Raw genomic sequence first — 9,375 nt, forward strand, 5'->3', positions numbered from 1 at the left:
TTAATAAATAGAACATTACAACTCAACTATGTAATGTTCTATTTATTAAAACCAAGTATAAATTTCATGAAGTTAGTGTGTTTACACATTTTTACATGTATTCCAAAATAATAACTAAAGGCAGTAACAATTTAAACAATGCATATTAATTGTGAAGTAATATTCTGATAGGAACATAAATTTACATTTGATTTTATATATGTATATATGTGTGTGTGTATATATATATATAGGTGCTGGTCATAAAATTAGAATATCATCAAAAAGTTGATTTATTTCAAGAATTCAACTTAACAGGTGAAACTAATATATTATATAGACTCATTACATGCAAAGTGAGATATTTCAAGCCTTTATTTGTTATAATTTTGATGATTATGGCTTACAGCTTATGAAACCCACAAAATCAAAATCCCAGAAAATTAGAATATTACATGAAATCACACAGTGATACCATGGTCACTGAACCAGGTTTTGTCTCTTTTGGCAGTGTGGGCAGGTGCAAATCCTGCTGGAAAATTTGATTTTGTGGGTTTCATAAGCTGTAAGCCATAATCATCAAAATTATAACAAATAAAGGCTTGAAATATCTCACTTTGCATGTAATGAGTCTATATAATATATTAGTAGGGCTGGGTATCTTCAAAAAAATTCGATACCAATACCGATACCGATACCTTGATTTCGATACCGGTTCCTGAACGATACTTTTTTCGATACCAATTTTATGAAATCCATTTTAACAAGATTACATAACACATTACCTCAGAAAAACTTTGGTTTTATTTTTTCAGTTTGACTCATGCTCCTTAGCCAGTGCACAACGGAACAAAAAAAGCACAAAGGAACAAAATATTCCTTATACATATACATAAGGTACAAAATATTTTTTTATAAAGAGCTCATGCTCACCAAAGCTGAATTTGTTTGATCAAAAATACAGTAAAACTTGTAATATTGTGGAATAGTATTACAATTTAAAATCTTATTTGAATATATTTCAAAATGTAATTTATTCCTGTGTTGTCAAAGCTGAATTTTCAAAATCATTACTTCAGTGTCACATGATCCTTCAGAAATATGAAAACAGTTTTTGGAAACTATGATATTTTTTCATGATTCTTTGATGAATAAAAAATTCAAAAGAACAGCATTTATTTGAAACAGAAATCTTTTGTAACATTACACATGTTTTAAGGTAATTTTTGATCACTTTAATGCATCCTTACTGAAAAAAATATCTGACCAACACATTTTTGAACGGCAGTGTACATTCAGTAGGTCATTATTGCAATATAAACACTGTCAGAGTGATCAACAAGGTATCTCTTCATTTACCAGTCGAAGACGGAGCAACTTTCTGCTCTTATGTTTACTCCGTGCACTGTCAAGGGCTTCATCATATCTGTCGCGGTACCGTCTTTGCAGCAATTATTTTACCGCAAATACTGCATCGCGCGCTGTTGGCATCGAGCCTGGAGAAATGTAGCCACACTTTTGATCGACTTTTCCACATCTTTTGGGTATTGTGAGTGTGTGTGCTCGCGTCTCAGTATCAGTGGCGGTTCTAGACCATTTCAACTGGGGGGCCAAGCTGGGGCCAGTTGTACTGTTAGAGGGGCCAGTTACATTTAGACCTTATTGTTGTCATATCATTTTCTGCACTGCACTGTAGGCATTAACAGGCAAAATACAATGTTTACAATCATTCAACAATGTATTTGCATTTCCATGATATTTTTTAGATTTGCATTACATATTCAGAATCAGTCACATTAACTGTATTCTACGATTTTTGTGTTTTTTTGCAAAAAATTTCAGCAAATTCATCTAGATTTAAGGCCTTTGCCCTCCTTGACTCAATACTTAGAACACCTAAATTGCTTAATCTGTCATCTGACATTGTGGACCTGAGATAGGTTTTCACCAGCTTTAGTGCATACAATATAATATACAATTAAATTATGCTTATTTTAAATGTATTGTGCAGGCTAGGTATAAAAAATATAGGAAAAACCATGATAATATGAAACGCTTCAAAACAGAGCGCACAAAGCGCGTATGCGCATCGCGGGTGCAGCATGATGTGCTCAAAGCAACGTGGAGTCTCAGTGTTCAGCGCTGCGCTGCACAAGTGCGCGTTTAAAAGTTCACGGCACAAAGCGAAGAAATGTCGAGCGCACAAATCCTAGTGTAGCCTATATCTGTCCAACAGTTTATTGATAATTTGTTTCTTCACATAGTGAAGTTTTAAATTCCAGTTATTGTGCGTTTGATGCCGATTAGTCCTTGTGGTGTGAACAGGCACAGGGTAGCGAGTCGTTTTAAAACAGCAACAAACATAAAATACAAATACACAACATAAAGTCATTTTATGCAAATCCACAGCCTTTTATCTACAGATCAAGCATTATAATGTGAATATATCATATTGGAGAGAGTTTTACCGTGCATCCTGCTGTAACCGGACGAGGCGCGCGCGCTGTTTGAATACTGAATGGAGAATGATTGACAGATGAGGGAAAACGAGTTTCCATAAACTTTAATTTAATGATGTAAATAGACTTCTGTCCCTCACATTAAGCTATGGAATGGCTTCAGATGACTTTGTGAAATTATAATCAGACCCAAGTCACCCAAACTGACGTGAAAAGAGGCGCAGAAAAGCGCGCTGTTTGCATCCCTGTTTAAGTAAAAATACTCAGCACCATGAGTTTGTTGATCATTTTTATCCTTTTTCAAACTGCCACAAACTAACAAACGGCCAGGTTAAGATTAGCTGATCTAACGTTACACTTCTGTAATGCATTTAATACAAATACAACATATTAACAACTTTACTCACGTCTATATTTCCTTCTTTGCTTTACTAATATTCGCGCAAAACGTCCACCAACTTCTGAATAGAAAAAAACCTGCAGATCCGATTTAAGCAGTCCCTCTAGGGTTACATTTGTGTTCCGTGTTGCCACTGTCTAATAACGGATGTGAAAAACAACGATAGCAAAAAATAGTTTTGTAAAAATTATTTCACACTCCACATTTAGGGGGGCCACAAGGGGGTCCAAGCTTGTTGTCACAGGGGCACTGGCCCCCACTGGCCCCCCTCTAGAACCGCCACTGCTCAGTATGTGCGCGAGTTTGTGTGTGTGTGCTCGCGTCTCATAAATGTGCGTGGACAGTTTGTCTGTGCGCGCGCGTCTCATACGAGTATGTGCGCAGAGAGTTCCGCGCGTCTCGTGTGTGTAGAGTTTGCGTGTATGTGCGTGAACGACTTTAGGCGTGTCGTTGTGCATTTCATATGTATTTGTTTGAGCACTGACGTTGACGAGTTAACCCCTTAGGTATCGAAATCTGGTACCGAAAAACAAGTCATTTTTCGATACTCGATAGTATCGAGGCAATTCGGTCGGTACCTAAAAAGTATCGAACTCGGTACCCAGCCCTATATATTAGTTTCACCTGTTAAGTTGAATTCTTGAAATAAATCAACTTCTTGATGATATTCTAATTTTATGACCAGCACCTGTATATATACAAATTGTTAAAGACTATATATATACATATACATACATACATACATATATATATATATATATATATATATATATACATACATACATACATACATACATACATACTGCTGTTCAAAAGTTTGGGATCTGTAAGATTTTTAATGGTTTTAAAAGAAGTATCTTATGCTCAACAATACTGCATTTATTTCATAAAAAAAAACAGTAATATTGTTTAAAAAAAAAATACTTTTCTCCAAATTACTCCAGTCTTCAGTGTCACATGATCCTTCAGAAATCATTATAATAGGCTGATTTGATGCTCAAAAAACTTGGAAACATCAATCTGGAAACATGTATAAAAAAAAAACTGGATTCTTTGAGGAACAGAAAGTTCTATTTAATTTAGAATCTATTGTGACATTGTAAATGTCCTTACTGTCCTAACTTCTGATCAATTTAATGCATCCTTGCTGAATAAAAGCATTAATTTCTTTTAACCCTCCCCCAAAAAATATACCTTACTGACCCCAAACTTTTGAACAGTAAAGTTACAAAAGCTTTCTATTTCCGATAAATGCTGTTCTTTTGAACTTTCTATTTATCAAAGAATCCTGTTTTTATTTTATTTTACATAACTGTTTTTAACATTGATAATAATAATAAACGTTTATTGAGCATCAAATCAGCATATTAGAATGATTTCTGAAGGATCATGTGACACTGAAGACTGGAGTAATGATGCTGAAAATTCAGCTTTGATCAGAGGAATACATTACATTTTAAAATATATTCAAATAGAAAACAGTTATTTTAAATTGTAATAATATTTCACACTATTACTTTTTTTGTTGTATTTTTGATTAAATAAATGCAGCCTTGGTGAGCAGAAGAGACTTCAAAAACATAAAAAATCATACTGATCCCAAACTTTTCAACGGCAGTGTGTGTGTGTGTGTATATATATATATATATATATATATATATATATATATATATATATATATACACTGCCGTTCAAAAGTATATATATATATATATATATATATATATATGTAAGTATATATAGTATATATAAGTATATGTATATATAATATATATATAATATATATATAAAGTATATATAAGACTTTGTGAGGATGCACATGTGCGCAGCAGACCACACATGTCAGTGAGATTGTGGTTCATTAGTTCTCACTCGAGGGTTTCAGAAACAGAAACACATGCTCTGTCGCCTCACTTCCTCTAAATATATTTAAGTTCAACTCAAAAAGCACATCTAGGCCTAATCCACTGACTTCTGGCAGCACCTTGCACACGATAGGAGATTTAAGGGCATGCCAAAGTGTTTGTTATTACACACAAGAGCAGTCGACTGAAGTGGAAACCGGCGTGGGCCACACCTCGCGCTCTGAAAGAAGGTAAGGAAGTAAGCTGGTGACCACAATGCATCCTGTCCTTCTGAAGTTCAAGGTTTTAGCACGAAACACTATCTCATGGGAAAGACCAGCAATTATTCACCTTTAAAATGTAAAACGCTACTCTGGCGTAGGGTATTGAAACGAAAACACTTTACGTTCTCACGCTTAAGTCACATTTGTTATACCAAATTTACACTGCAAAGGTGGCGTTCTTTACACTTCACACTTCTGGCGTTCTTTACACGGACGGTCTGATGCTCAGAGGTGGAATAAATGTGTGTGATGGGAATAAATACAGTGACAGCAATTACTACTGTAAGATTTGATACTAGTCATGGTTTAGTCTGGCTTTTATGCAGCATTGCATCTTTACACTGAATTTTGAGCAGGCACAGAGCAGCCTTAACTTGTCTGTTGACGCATCTTTACACAGACAAGTTAAGGCTGCTCTGTGCCTGCTCACAATTCAGTGTAAAGATGCAATGCTGCATAAAAGCCAGACTAAATCATGCCTGCTCTGACCCACCTCAGCCCCTAGAATCAATACAGTTACAACAATGCCACCTCTGAACAGCCTGTATAAAGACGCCTAAATGCCATTTTAGAAGCGCTTTCTGTTCCACCATTGTGGTGTAAATTTGACATGTGTAAAGATGCCTTAATGCACGTAAATATAGTATAACTCATGGTTAAAAAAGCTGACACGTGACCCGTGATATATTTATTTACTGTAGGCTACATCCATAATGGAAAGATGAAAAAGCACTTAAAAAGACACAAATGACTGATAGCCTACAATTCATATAAATATCTATGACATAATATGATCTGCCGATGTAAAATGTTTCATGGCTAAATATATCAACATCAATCGGACAAATATCAAAATGTCGTACAAACTAAAGTCACATGAAGTTTATTTAGCGGCAATTTTTAGTTGTGAAATGGCAACACTACAAACAAAAGCAAGCTATTCTAGCTTCTAGATAAAAGAAACACGTTGAAAGCAAGACTTTATCTGACTTCAGACTGATCAATTGACGTTCTGAGAACTCAAAGTTGTCTTCACGCACAGACGCGACAGTAAAACACAATCTCATCAAACTGAACGAAAATAAAAACAGCATTAAATGAAGTCTTTTACCTTTGAAAACAGACACTCTGCGCTGCACAGGCTGTTGTTTAATAATAATAATCTGTGTTCATAATGAAGCCGCTCAACGTGGACGACGAGACTCCAATTCAACTCTGTCAGTCAGATCACAGACGTGCACGAGAACACGAGCGCACGAGCGCGCGCGCGCGTGCCTGTGACCGGGGTTCAACTTCACAGATCAGAGCCAAGAAATAGTTTCAGTGTAACTGTAACAATCACACGAGATGTAAAATCAATATATAAATATTGACATGTTTTTAAAAGATGTTTTAAACACAGAAATGTATAATTGTTTTTATATAGTCTACGACTATTATGATGATGATGATAATAAAGATGATTATTATTAATAATAATAATAATATTGGGCCTATTATTACAACACAATGAATTATATGATTCATATATGTTCTAAACAATGACATTTTTTTTAGAGTATTATAAATATTTTATACAAATTATTCAACTATTAGATATAGGATGCTTAATTATATTATATTATATTATATTATATTATATTATATTATATTATATTATATTATATTATATTATATTATATTATATTATATTATATTATATTATATGCAGTGAGCGTCCTCTAGCGGCCATGCGTATTTCTGTCCAGCAATTTGGTTTAGGTGTATTTGCATAAATCTTTTAATATTTGAAATAAATATCTGTGTTTTATAGGTTTATATATAAATGTATGGCATATTTATTCCTTTGCGTGTTTTGCTGCTTAGCAGATGTTTCTAGTTTCAGATAGATTTGTCTGTTCTAAAAAAAATATGCTAAGCACCTATTTAATATATAATGCTACATTAAATATTGAAACGTAATTAAAAATATACGTTGTGGGAATTGCTTGAGAAAAAAAAATAATTCAATATGTTTTAAGACAGACAAGACATATTTGTATTGTTGTTCCATATTTCACCACAGGAGGGTTTCAAACTACTCAAATGATCTGTAATTGGTTGTGAAAGAAATAAACATAAATGTATTAATCCATCTAAAGGCAGCCGAATGTTTCTGTATTGGTGTTATAAATCACTGCTTTTAATTATTTTTGAAACATTATTCGATTTTCACGTTTTATGCAGAAATTATCCTACATTGATTTTGGAAATCAATCAACTGAATGCTTACATAGCACACTAAATATTTCTAGGCTATTTTGTGTAGAGTAGCATATCTATGCTGACTAATTTTCTGCCTGATGAAATGTCATTTTTAATTATTTTCTTATGACAGTATAACATCATATCGATGTTGTTTTATTTATATACCAATACAAAAAAATAGGTCTACAGCTTAGTAGCCTAATATTAAACATGAATTGCTAAAACACATGCAGCACACACTAAAATTGCAATGTATGGGACTTGATGGCCGAGAAAAGTGTACCCCCGATTTTATAGAAAATATACCAGTATCAATGGGTCAAGGTTAGTCTCAGTCCCTGCTGGAAGACACTGTAACTACAACATCTGGCACGAAAAAACATCTCTCGGTATTCATTTATAATAAAAATTACCTGTGAATTCTAATAAAATATGTTGTTTTGCAAGCAACATATAAATCACTATTGTGCTTCATTATGCAAATGCTAAGTTGGGTTGGGTTACATTACGGGCTTCACACTTTTTTGTAAGTCGCACCCCTTTGACATAACATATTTTTTGAGTTACCCCTGGAGATTTTGAGTAAATATTTTCATAATTTATCAACACATTTGCATGGTCACGGTTCTCTGATGTAGGTTAATGGTCACATGACATGCATGAATACAATTATTTTGATTCTTGCATGAACTGACAGCGTTAAAGTTCACCCAAAATCAAAATTGTTCAACTTCAAAACACAAATTATAATAATTTTACAACTTCAGTTAGTTACAAAACTAATAACCTATATGTCTGAATTATTTTAAACGTTAAACCCTCAAGCTTTTGTTTTGGCAGAATAGTGCAAGAAGGCTTTTAAATCTGTTAAAGGGGTCATGAACTGGCTTTTTTAATTTTTTTATATTGATGTCTGAGGTCAACTTATGACGTTCGCTTGGTTTTTACATTCAAAAACATCAAAATGAAAAAGTAATAGGCTATTTTCTACCCTGGTTTTGAGCCTAGCTCCTGAAACGCTCGGTTATTATGGGCGTGCCGCATTGAAGACTTGGAAGTAAACACCCACTGCTATGATTGGATAACAGTTTTGCATATTATAATGAGTTTCATGTAATGCGCGAATCGGTGGGCAGGGATAAACAGGTATGGAGCTATTCTTGTGCCAATAAAAATGAACGTAGCTTTCCAAGAAACTAATGCAAATATAAACTTAAACTAAATAAATTATCTCTAAAACTGAAAAAGAATAAATCGCAGGCAAATTTTTGAAAATGTCAAACACTAACTTGTGTCTTTTGCTTGTTCGGTGTGGAAGAGTTACAGGAGTGTGTCACACGTACGTGTGTGCACACATACACTGTATACTCCCATCTACTCTTCCTCCTCCTCTTCCTCCTCCTCCTCCTCCTCCACTCCAGTGTCCTCAACCTCTTCCTTCACCTCTTCCTCCACTCCCATCTACTCTTCCTCCTTCTCCTCCTCCTCCTCCACTCCAGTGTCCTCAACCTCTTCCTTCACCTCTTCCTCCGCTCCCATCTACTCTTCCTCCTCCTCCTCCTCCTCCTCCTCCTCCTCCTCCTCCTCCTCCACTCCAGTGTCCTCAACCTCTTCCTTCACCTCTTCCTCCACTCCCATCTACTCTTCCTCCTTCTCCTCCTCCTCCTCCACTCCAGTGTCCTCAACCTCTTCCTTCACCTCTTCCTCCGCTCCCATCTACTCTTCCTCCTCCTCCTCCTCCTCCACTCCAGTGTCCTCAAACTCTTCCTTCACCTCTTCCTCCACTCCCATCTACTCTTCCTCCTTCTCCTCCTCCTCCTCCACTCCAGTGTCCTCAACCTCTTCCTTCACCTCTTCCTCCGCTCCCATCTACTCTTCCTCCTCCTCCTCCTCCACTCCAGTGTCCTCAACCTCTTCCTTCACCTCTTCCTCCACTCCCATCTACTCTTCCTCCTTCTCCTCCTCCTCCTCCACTCCAGTGTCCTCAACCTCTTCCTTCACCTCTTCCTCTTCCTCCGCTCCCATCTACTCTTCCTCCTCCTCCTCCTCCACTCCAGTGTCCTCAACCTCTTCCTTCACCTCTTCCTCCGCTCCCATCTACTCTTCCTCCTCCTCCTCCTCCACTCCAGTGTCCTCAACCTCTTCCTTCACCTCTTCCTCCG

At 35.8% G+C, this 9,375-nt stretch overlaps 1 protein-coding gene across 2 annotated transcripts in view; it reads right to left on the minus strand.

Annotated features, from left to right (window-relative positions):
* The window catches only part of LOC311071081 (uncharacterized protein), a 30,536-nt gene extending 24,321 nt beyond the window's left edge, over window positions 1-6,215 (minus strand). The window contains exon 1 of one of the 2 annotated variants that reach the window (XM_084095288.1): window positions 6,078-6,215. The gene's annotated coding sequence lies outside the window, so the exon portion shown is untranslated. The remainder of the gene's footprint in view (window positions 1-6,077) is intronic. The other variant, XM_084095289.1, reaches the window with a different exon arrangement.
* Window positions 6,216-9,375: the final 3,160 nt, after the last annotated feature.

Source organism: Abramis brama, assembly GCF_963993115.1.
Source record: "Abramis brama genome assembly, chromosome: 20".
NCBI classification, from domain to species: domain Eukaryota; kingdom Metazoa; phylum Chordata; class Actinopteri; order Cypriniformes; family Leuciscidae; genus Abramis; species Abramis brama.